This window comes from Octodon degus, unplaced genomic scaffold, assembly GCF_000260255.1.
Source record: "Octodon degus isolate 3935 unplaced genomic scaffold, OctDeg1.0 scaffold00219, whole genome shotgun sequence".
In the NCBI taxonomy this organism is placed as follows: Eukaryota; Metazoa; Chordata; class Mammalia; order Rodentia; family Octodontidae; genus Octodon; species Octodon degus.
The window spans coordinates 3471573-3481743 of NW_004524795.1; the positions used below are offsets into that span (position 1 = coordinate 3471573).

The 10171-nt window shown below is 41.4% G+C and overlaps 1 pseudogene; it reads right to left on the reverse strand.

The window, feature by feature from the left end:
* Window positions 1-8086: 8086 nt before the first annotated feature.
* Window positions 8087-8611, reverse strand: LOC101590298 (annotated as a pseudogene).
* Between the last annotated feature and the right edge of the window lie 1560 nt (window positions 8612-10171).

Consider the following 10171-nt stretch of genomic DNA (forward strand, 5'->3'; position numbering starts at 1 on the left):
TGGGGCTTAGGAAGCAGTCTGCATGATGTGCCAGCAGTGATTGGGCAGGAGGTGGAGCAGGGAAACAGGATATTGCAAAAAGGAAGTAGGAAGATGTAATTTGACAGGGGAGGAAGAAGGCGGGGCATAGTACATGGCCTCCAGTGGCCCATGCCACACTGACTCACTGCCATGATGACTTAGCAGAATTTGTTTGTTAAGGCAGAGAGAACCCATCACATGGTATGATTCATTTTCTTTCTAATCCTTCCTATGCTATTTTTGAGTTGTTTCCTACTTTTATTTTTTGAACTATGACTCAACAAAAAAGTGATAAAGCAACATCTGGATTATTAGTACAGAAATGCTCTCAGTTAAGTGCTCTTTTGCTGACTCATGCAGGAGGTAGTTCCCTCTGCAAGGATTAAGAAAGAATCCCAGGAACTGTGTGTTGCTTGTTCCCAGATGCACCCCAGGCAGCATGGTTATAGGCCATGACAGAGAGCTGTGCAGGGCTGGCTTGCTGATTCATTAATAACTATGAATGGAAGAAACAGGCACTTTCCTTCCTAATCTGTTAAAATTTCTAATAGGTTAGCAGAATTTACCTAAGAAGTCAAGATTTTCACCAGTGAAAGTGATTAAACTAACTTATCTATGATTTTTAACTACAGATACAAGGACTATGAGACTATGGAGCCTGGAAATGTGGAACATACCTAACAGGCAAGAATCCCACGGGGTGTTCCCTGAATTTTTTTCCTATTGCATGAACTGGGCTTTGGGTGAGGCTTGAAATCACAGCATGCAGGTCATCTCCTGAAAAAGGCCCCAGTGTAAGGGCTTGAATGAAGCATCTCTCTCCATCTTTTCACTCCCTTTCTTAGAGTAGCCCTTAATTAGGCATTTCATCTTGTCATTGCCAGAAAGCACACACTACCAATCAGCTCCAGTAGAAGGACGGTACTCTTAAGACCATAACATTTTTTTACTCATCTGTATAATTCATAATAAAAAAAACAAGTCTAGGACTTGGTAAATGTGCATTGAATGGCCGAATGAAGCGGTGCCTTTTTAACCTTCCAGGTAGGCCTTCTAACTCCAAATTTACTTCTTGTTCTCCTTCAAAATTCAATTCCCAAATCAGTCTGCTCTCAGCTTTCATTTCTTTTTTTCTTTTGGCAGAACCAGGGATTGAACTCAGGCCCTTGCGCTTTTCAGGGAAGTGCTTATTCCACCGAGCCATCTCCCTGGCCCTGCTCTCAGCTTTAAGGGTTCACTTAGATCATCTGTTCTTCTGTCAGCTCCACAGAACAGTAAATCTGCGACTTTTGCTGCCTCTTTGGGTTGCTCCATGACTGGTCCCCTGAAGGTCATCTCAGACAGTCTCAGGTCTCAGCCTTCTTTCTCCTGCTTGGCCAATAGCCTCAGGCTTCAGGCCTCTGTCCTTGAGAGTCTCTTCCATTAAGTCCCTGACTTGAACTTTTCTTTTGTCACCAGGCTTGAGCCGGAGTCCTTGAACTCCTCTTCAGCTTTAGCATCTACTGGTGGCTTGGGCCTCAAGCTTAGCCTGGGCTCCAGACCAGCCCCTGCCTGCAGATTTCTGCTCATCTCTGCACAGACCCACCTCAGCTTCTTGAATATGGGGCTATCTGTTTGTATCAAGAAGTTTTCTTCCCGGCAAATAGAGGTTGTAACAAAACTTAAGATCCCTTTGAGTAAAACAAACAAATAGTAAACCTTCTAAAACAGCAGATTTACAAAATAAACACTAGATTCCAAGCACACTTAGAGTAACATGAAATTATATGCATTGAAAAGACACTTTAAATGACTTTATGTGAAAATTGTAACAATATTTCAGAAACACTATAAGAAACTGGACAGTTTGTGATGAAGTTCAGAAATGTTCCCCTCTTCCTTCATGTTTTCTTTGCAGTTTGCACAGGACACGTAGGATGTCTTATAAGTTTATCTTTTTCAGCTACTAATATAATATTCCATGCTTAATAAATATTTCTGAATAATATAATACTCAAATAAATACAGTGTTTTATGCCTACTAATTTGCCAAGGAAGAAGAGAGTATGTCATAATAGGAAAAGACCCCTGAGAATATATTCTAGACTATGTGGTAACATTTAGGCACATGCCTTGTCTTTATACTCTTATGTGTATGATGAGAGATAAAATTTCTGTAGCTGCTTTGGCTCCACGTGGAATGTTTGCATATATGCACATGAATGCACATGGACATGAACATGTCCAAATTCCACAGAAACTTTTATTTCCTTCCTTTTCTTAGGCGCCCAGACACACTTGTATAGTTGGAGATGATGAAAGATCTGATTTTCCAGATTCTAACACAGAGCTGCTTCCACGTGGGCTCAGGAGCCCGAGTGCTGAGTTCATGCTGGAATGTCTTCCTGCAGCAACCAGAGTGCTCTACCAGATGATGACGGTGCGTTGCTCAGCACTCCCACTAAGAGACATTGACTGAAGGGAGAGCTTGGAAGCAACCTATCATCAATCATGATGTTGCTTCCTAGCTGGCAAAGACCATGTAGATATTGGACCAGAAGGATTCAGAACTGCTGCTAATGCATATTTCATGTAGATTGAAATTTTCCTCAAAAATGGCCCAGTCAAATTTTCAAAAACTAAAATCAAAACAAAAAACCTTGGAGTATCCCAGTAGAGCTCTACTGTGAAGGGGAAAAATCAGATTAAAAAAACGAAAACTTTAATGTGGCCAGTTTGTGGTCTCCTTTTATTACTCAAAGATTTATCACATTCACTGTATAATTAAATCTCTACATCTGTGGGGCACAAATGTTTTATGTTCCCAGCATTTATGGTTTGACATCGGAAACATCTGTGCAGGCCCAGTATACAACATCTGGAAGACATTTCTGAGCTTTTATGACATGCAGAGTGATCTTTGTTTTGGAACAAGTGTGTGGTTTTCTCCAGTAGCTCTTCCTGCTGGTTATGTCCTTCTAATTGGCATTTCGCTGGAGGATTGAAAGAAGCCTGGCTCCCTGACTTCCTGCTGGGCGTATGGCGATACTTTATAAGCATCTTCCCTGAGACAAGATTCATAGAGAAAGAAGATGCTGATTCATGGGTTTAGCTGGTTTAAATGGTGACTCACTGAACCAGGAAAGCAGGCTGAAAAGAAAAGAAAATTTGCATTACTTTACCAGAACTTTCCTGGATGCTATTTTCAGATGTAGGCATAGGCGACAATGTGAACATCATTGTTCCCAATACTGTTGAGGAAACTGAGTCTCAAAGAGGTTAAGTCTGTTAAGGTCACCAAGCTATTAAGCAGTAGAACTGAGATTTAAAGTTGAACATTGTAATAGAATGTGAGGTACTTGTTCCAGAAGAGTGGGCAGGATGGTTGAACATTCAACAAGTATTTGTTGAGTACCCACTGAAGGTGTTAGGAAGCCTTCCAGGAGCTGAGAGTAGATCAATGGACAGAAGAAACAAGACCCTAGTCCTCATGGAGTTGATGTTAGTACAATAACTTTCTAGAGCAATACAGCGACAGAAAAGTGTGGTAGAGTCATGCACCTGGCTTATGTAGCACAAGGAAATGATGAGAAATGATAAATACACATGATAATGTAGGAAGGAAGTTGGTAATAGCTATGAAAAGGCTAGGTATAGATGGAAGAATATTATGAAAAGATTTATTTTAGTTTGGATTCCCATGATGATAAATGCTATATAATAAAGACTTGAAAATAAGCAGTTCATTTGGGAGGTGATCTTAGGAAGCAAAGTAAGTGGGTGGGAAGAGAGGTAAACTGGGGGGAAAGGCCAATAAATGCCACACGAAAGAACTAATTAATGCCTCTGGACAACTGGGATTTAATTTCCCTGGGAATTGTCTAGAGGACCATACAGAGCACACCTTACAGTGTTTCCACGACACAGTGAGGAGTTAGCAATTTTATTCTTGGTTTGTTGAGGATTGCTCCAAAGGAGTTTTCACTTCTCTAAAATTTTGGGTTGTGACTGCATAGAATGAAATGTCTTCTGTGCTTCAAGGCAGGAAAGCAGAGAGCTGCTGGAACATATGCTGAGCAAAGGTACTTCAAGTGTAGCTGAAGCATTTGGGCCCCAGGGGATTACAGGCGCTGATGTGGTACACCTTAAGCAGGCGTAGCAGGGTTGAGATTTAAAGTAGGGTGTCACTGTAGAACTGTGTCTTGGTGATATTGGAACAAAGACATGAAAGGTGAACTTAGCAGGGATCTGGAAATGCTAGGCAAAAGCAGAGGCAGCTTAGAAGTTTCAGTGGAAAACGATATCAAAGAGCATCAGCATAGCAGATGGCTCAGAAGCCCTAAATGAGAAAGGGAAACAAAAGAAGGTCCAGGTATTGGAGGAATAGTGGGTGACTGGAATGGAGGAGCTTGGCTAAGTGTGATAAAGGGAGCCTGGAAGATTGGCGTAATGATTTTTGGTTTTCGTTATGAGAGAAGAAGTGAGCCACTGGAGAATTTTGAGCAAATGAATGATGTAACTTGATTGAAACCTAATTCTGCCTGCCATATTAAGAATTAACTCGGGGCTGGTGAGATGGCTCAGTGGTCTAAAGCACCTACTTAGAACAAGCTTAGCAAAGCAAAGGGACCGTGGTTCAATCCCCCAGCACCACATGCCAGCCAACCCCGCCCCCTCGTGGGCTGAGCTGGCCACACACACACACACACACACACACACACACACACACACAAAATAAAAAAAAAAAAAAAAGAATTAACTCTAAAGAGGATCAGGAGGATGGTTGAGACCAGAGTAGTAGCAGTGGAAATGCTGAGAAGTAGATGCAAAGCACAAAGATGTGCTTTGCAGATAAAGCCAAGAGGATTTTCCTGGTAGGTTACATTATGAGATGAAAGGTGGATGACTATATGTACTTTGGCAGTAGGATAGAAGAGGAAGAAGAATAGCAGACTGGCTATGTTGCCGTGGGATGGGAAAGACAATAGAAGGAGCAGAGGAAAGGAGGAAGGTCAGAGTTCAGATTCGGACATTCATAGAGGTAAATATTAGCCTTAAAAAAAGACATCAAAGAAGGGATTGGGCTGAGTTCAGTGTTTAGTGTGCGTAACTGAGTTGGAGACATCGCTGTGGGAAGTTATGTCTTCCACAGAGAATCACAGGCTGCTTCAAAGCCATGGGAATGAATGCAATTACCAGAGGAGGCATGCTGGAGGAGAAGAGAAACTCTCCAAGAGCTGTGTCCTGGGATCCTGCAACATGTATAGGTCAGGAACAGAAGATAGAGAAAGTGGCCATTAAGGAGGAGGAAAGGCAAGAGGAAGCTGTGTCTGTGGACGCAGGTGGTGTGATATTTAATAGGGAATTGGAAGAAAGTAACTGGGGACAGGGAGTAAGAACAAAGATTTTGAGGCATTTTGTTCTAAAGAAGAACTGATAGAGGAAGAGCTAGATAGTAAATAGCTCTTTGGGTGATAGATTCTGGGAGATTTGGAGATGGAAGTTTGTGGAAATATTTTCTGATGACTTTAGTTTCCTCAATGTAGTAAGACACAAGGCCATGGGGTTGAATGTTGAGAAGAACGAGGTATAAAATATTTACATAAAAGGGTGAGGGTGAGAACGAATGAGCAAATTATTGTAGGATTGCTGGGGAACAGCACAGTGAGCCTGTTTGAGATTTCTGGTTATATTTTTTTAGTAAGGTAGGATCCCTAAATCAGTCATCAAAGGATAACAGATAAGAGTGAAGTAGAAGTTGTTGTTAGGTTAGGATCCCCTCTAAGTGTTTCATGGAATCTTTCTCCTACTGCTCATCAGATTTTGTGATAGAGCAGGAAAGACTCTGTTTTCCTATGTAAACTAATGGCAATGAGAACTGAGTGAGCCTACTTTTTTGTGTGCAGGGTCTCACTATGCAGCTCGCATTTGCAGTGGTCCCCCTTTTTTCAGCCTCCCCAGCTCTAGGATTACAGGCTCATGCCACCATGACCAGACTTGGTCAGCAGCTCAGCACACCTGGGGGTGAGACCGGCATGGCATGTGGTGCCAGGGATTCAACCCCAGCCCCTGCACTTGCTTAAGCAGGTGCTTAGTCCACTGAGCTATCTCACTGACTCTCGAGCCTACATTTTGACCAGCTTATAAGGTCAAATTTCTGTAAATCTGTAGTTCTTCCTCCCATAACATTACAGCAAACAACTAAAATATCCCTTCCCCAGAGCCCCTGCCTCTGCAGGAGTGCAGGCCTTCACCTTCCTGCCCCTGGAAGTGTGCACAGATCTGTTGACTTTCAGCAGAACTGCTCTCTGGAAATTTCCCTAAGTCAGTGACATCCTGCTGCAGTTGGGAGCAGCCACATCCATTGATTGTGCAGTGCACAGTCAGTACCAAGGCCCTTCTTGGTGCAGGATGGGATCACTTATGACACCAATGGAGTTCACCAGTGTCCCCTGTAAGGCCCACTGGGGCTGCTGCTGTGAGCAGATCACAGCTCAAAATCACTCTGTTCGATTTGATTTCCTTCACTCCTCAGTGCTCAGATGCGTTAGTTAGCTTCCCTGTCACTGGGACAATACCAACATTCCAAACTTAAAGGTTTAATTTAGCTCATGATTTCATGGGATTCAAACCCTGGTATTCTGGCTCCTCAGCAAAGACAACTCAGCAGTAGAATGTGAGGGAGCAAAGCTGCTTAGTTCATAGTGGCTGGAAATTCAGCAGGGTTCAGCTCCAAAAAGGAAGGAACAAGGACCAGAGTCAGACTCAAGGTGGTGGTGCCATGACCCACTCAGACACACCCAGCAGTGCACTTTAGTGATCTTGATTGGCTGCTTCCAAGCCAATCAAGCTGGTTAATACACCTTAATGGTCACACTAGCAAGTGAAGATTCTGAGGGCATCCAAACAAACTGTCTGTATTCAAACCACTCTCAGCTTATGGCCCAGGAAGCCCAGTCTAAAACTCTGACGATTCAGAAATTCCAACTCATCAAAAGAAAATAAAGATTTTGTCAAACCAAGATGACCTTGATAACAGGAACTGCTTCTTAAATTAATCATGCTATATTTGTATTATAGAGACATGATCCTCTATATATGCATGTTAAAAAATGGAAAAATTTCTTTAATAATATGCTGACAATCATTTAGAACACATATGAAGTTCTAGAGTCCCTAGAAAAGTGACAGTCACAAGGCTGTGGGTTCATTGAAACAATATTTTTAAAAATAATTTTATTGAGAAACAAATAGCAATTGGACAGTTTTAAAATCAATTAGTAGGACAGTTTCAATACTTAATACATTGCATATTGTTGTCTTGGTGGTTATTCATTGTACAAGATGCAGACATGATATTCTGTCCACAAACACTATCAGAACAAATCTTTCTATTCGTTGAATTAAGAGAATGTAGCTGTATATGTATCTTTACTCTTTTGAATTTATAGATAAAAAATCGTTGTTCACTTGTATCGCCTTTTTTTGTCTAGTTTTTTCAGAGCAGGGTATTCATTGGAACAATACTTAACTGATCTGTATGAATATGAATGCACTGATGTGAAATACATTTGTTCTAGGAGATGTTGAAAATAATCACCACAATCTTTAACATAGTTAACTGGATGTTGTAGTTATAGAATATTTAAGTAATTATCTTCTTTCTTCATGTTGATCATTTAATTTCTATATTCTAACCATAAGTTAATTTTGCAACATGACAGTAAAATATTATTTTAATTTGAAGAAGAATTTGCATTAATTTTTATCAAAATTACTTGATCATCTTCCTAAGAGATGTAGAAATTCCCAGGATGGGGAGATGAAGCTTAGTTACATAACTAGACTGAACTTGAGTTCCAGACTGCACAGATGACATTTAAAGACTTTCGTGGATGTATCTATATTTACAAACATCACGATGCACGCCCTTTTAAAGGGTGCTATTTGACACATGTCTCTCAGTGATTGTCTCAGAACTACAGATCAGTTGCTGAAATGTCTAAGTGGAAATGTTGGACATTAAAACATTGAAACTTTTGGTCTATATAGTCACTTTTTTTTTTTTTTTTTTCTGGCTACACATTTATTCAACGGAAAATAAAGTCCTGGAACTTTGCTGCAGTGGCTGACCACGCCCACGGCCAAATCCGCCGCTAAACTGGAATTCAGTGGCTGCACTGGCCCCGTCCTTGGCCTTCTTGTCGGCACCAGCTGGCATGGTGCTGCATCTGAAGGCATCCCTGTCGGCCTCCCCGTGCGTGGGCCCCATGGGCTGCTTGCCCTTCACACCTTTGGGCTGGGATCTGTCAGTCTCAGGCCGGCTGCGGCGCAAAGTAGCAGGCACAGTCTCAGGGGGCAGGTGGAGGTAGTCTCCGAGATACTGGATGCCCTCGTTGATAACATACCAGTAGAAGTGACTCCAGGCAAACTCTTCCTTCACGTAGCCTTGGGACGAGAGACTGCATGACTTTCATGACGTGAAAGTTGGGCACGTTCTTTCTGCCAGCTGTGGGTGCTTGGGCATGTGGACATCTTTCTTGGCCACCATCACCTCTTCCTTATAAAGGAGCCCATAAATGATGACCTGGTTCTTCCTGGGCATCAACATCGCCGTGGCTATGTGGTCCAAGGCTGAGGCTGGAAAGGAAGGGACATGTGTGACCAGTCACCTTAAATATAGATATTTCCATTCTTATCAGAAAAACCATCTGAGAGATGACATCATGCTGCATCTTCTAATAAATTCCTTGCATCCCTTATACCCAAACTTCCATCACTGTTACTACTTTTGTGACTTTGTACCATCTACAGTACTAACCCACAATCCTGTTCCTTAAACAGAAAAGGCAGAAATGTAAGAACTGCGTCAACCGGATGCTAAGCAATACTCTTCAAGATTAAGCTAATTTACCAGTAATAATCTTGGGCCTGTATTAAAATAAGTACACAGTTACATAACTATCAAAATAGAACATGTCCATGTGCTTTTGAAAAATCAAATCTTGCATTTGTGCCATGGCGTAGGAACACCCTGCACCAAGTCGTCAAAGTCTGAAAGAGGAGACATTTTGGGACCTACTGCATCTTGCTGAGCTGGAAGGAGGGAAGGAGGGTGCTGGAAAACATTCCGGCTGGCCTGTTCTCAGCCCAGGCAAACCATGGCTTCTGCCAACAATTTATTTGTAAGTCAGTCAAGTGGTACAAGAACATATTATATGTTAAATGGATTTTTTATGAGCTGGTGGAAGAAGGTGATCACTCCACAGAAAAGTAAATTGTGTGGACTTCTTTTTCTGAGAGACTAGATGCCGCTGCAGACAGGATTTACTCTGTGTGTGTGTGTGTGTGTGTGTGTGTGTGTGTGTATGTGTGTCCGTGTGTGTTTTCTAAAGATAATGTACCAGTACAGGACATGTAGGTGTTAGTGGTAGATTTTTCTTGAGTTTAGGGGACTAAAACCACTTAAAACTTTCTGTAGTTATATTGGAAACTCAAGAAAGAGAATGATTCTCATTTGAAATTAAAGGAAATTCAGAAGCCACGTTGGGACAGGGGAAGGGAGTGTATCGAGGAGTGTATGAAGAAAATGTTTTACTTCTGTTGGAGGATTTTTGCCTCACCCCACCTGCTGCCCCTAAAAATCAATGTGACAATTAACACAGCTCCCTAGTCAAAGAAATCAAATTTTTGATTTGTTGGACTCAGTCTCTCAGAAATCTCCTATGAATTCTTATCAGTTAGTCTGAAATTGATCATTTGGTACTGATTAAAAGAGCTCCTTATGGAAAAATATCTTTTCATTTTTTAAGCTATCTGATTGATCTACTGGGGATCGAATTTGGGACCTTGCACTTGCCTGGTAGGCACTTATATGGCTGAGCTATCTCCCCTGCCCTTTGATCTTCTTTCTTATTACACCCTAAAGGATTAAGAAAGTAATTTCATTTATTACCCTCCTACAGATATCTTATCTCGATCAAATATGCCAACCCCAACATTTCTATACATGCTTCTAGGAAAATATCAATAGTAATAATTCTTATTAATGTGTCACTGACCACTGCCTTTATACTGGTTATATGAGGACTTTCAAAGAGTAGTCACTAAGTCAGTTGAAAATGTCATTACCATTTTATCTGGGGCTAGGTATTTATTTATTTATTTATTT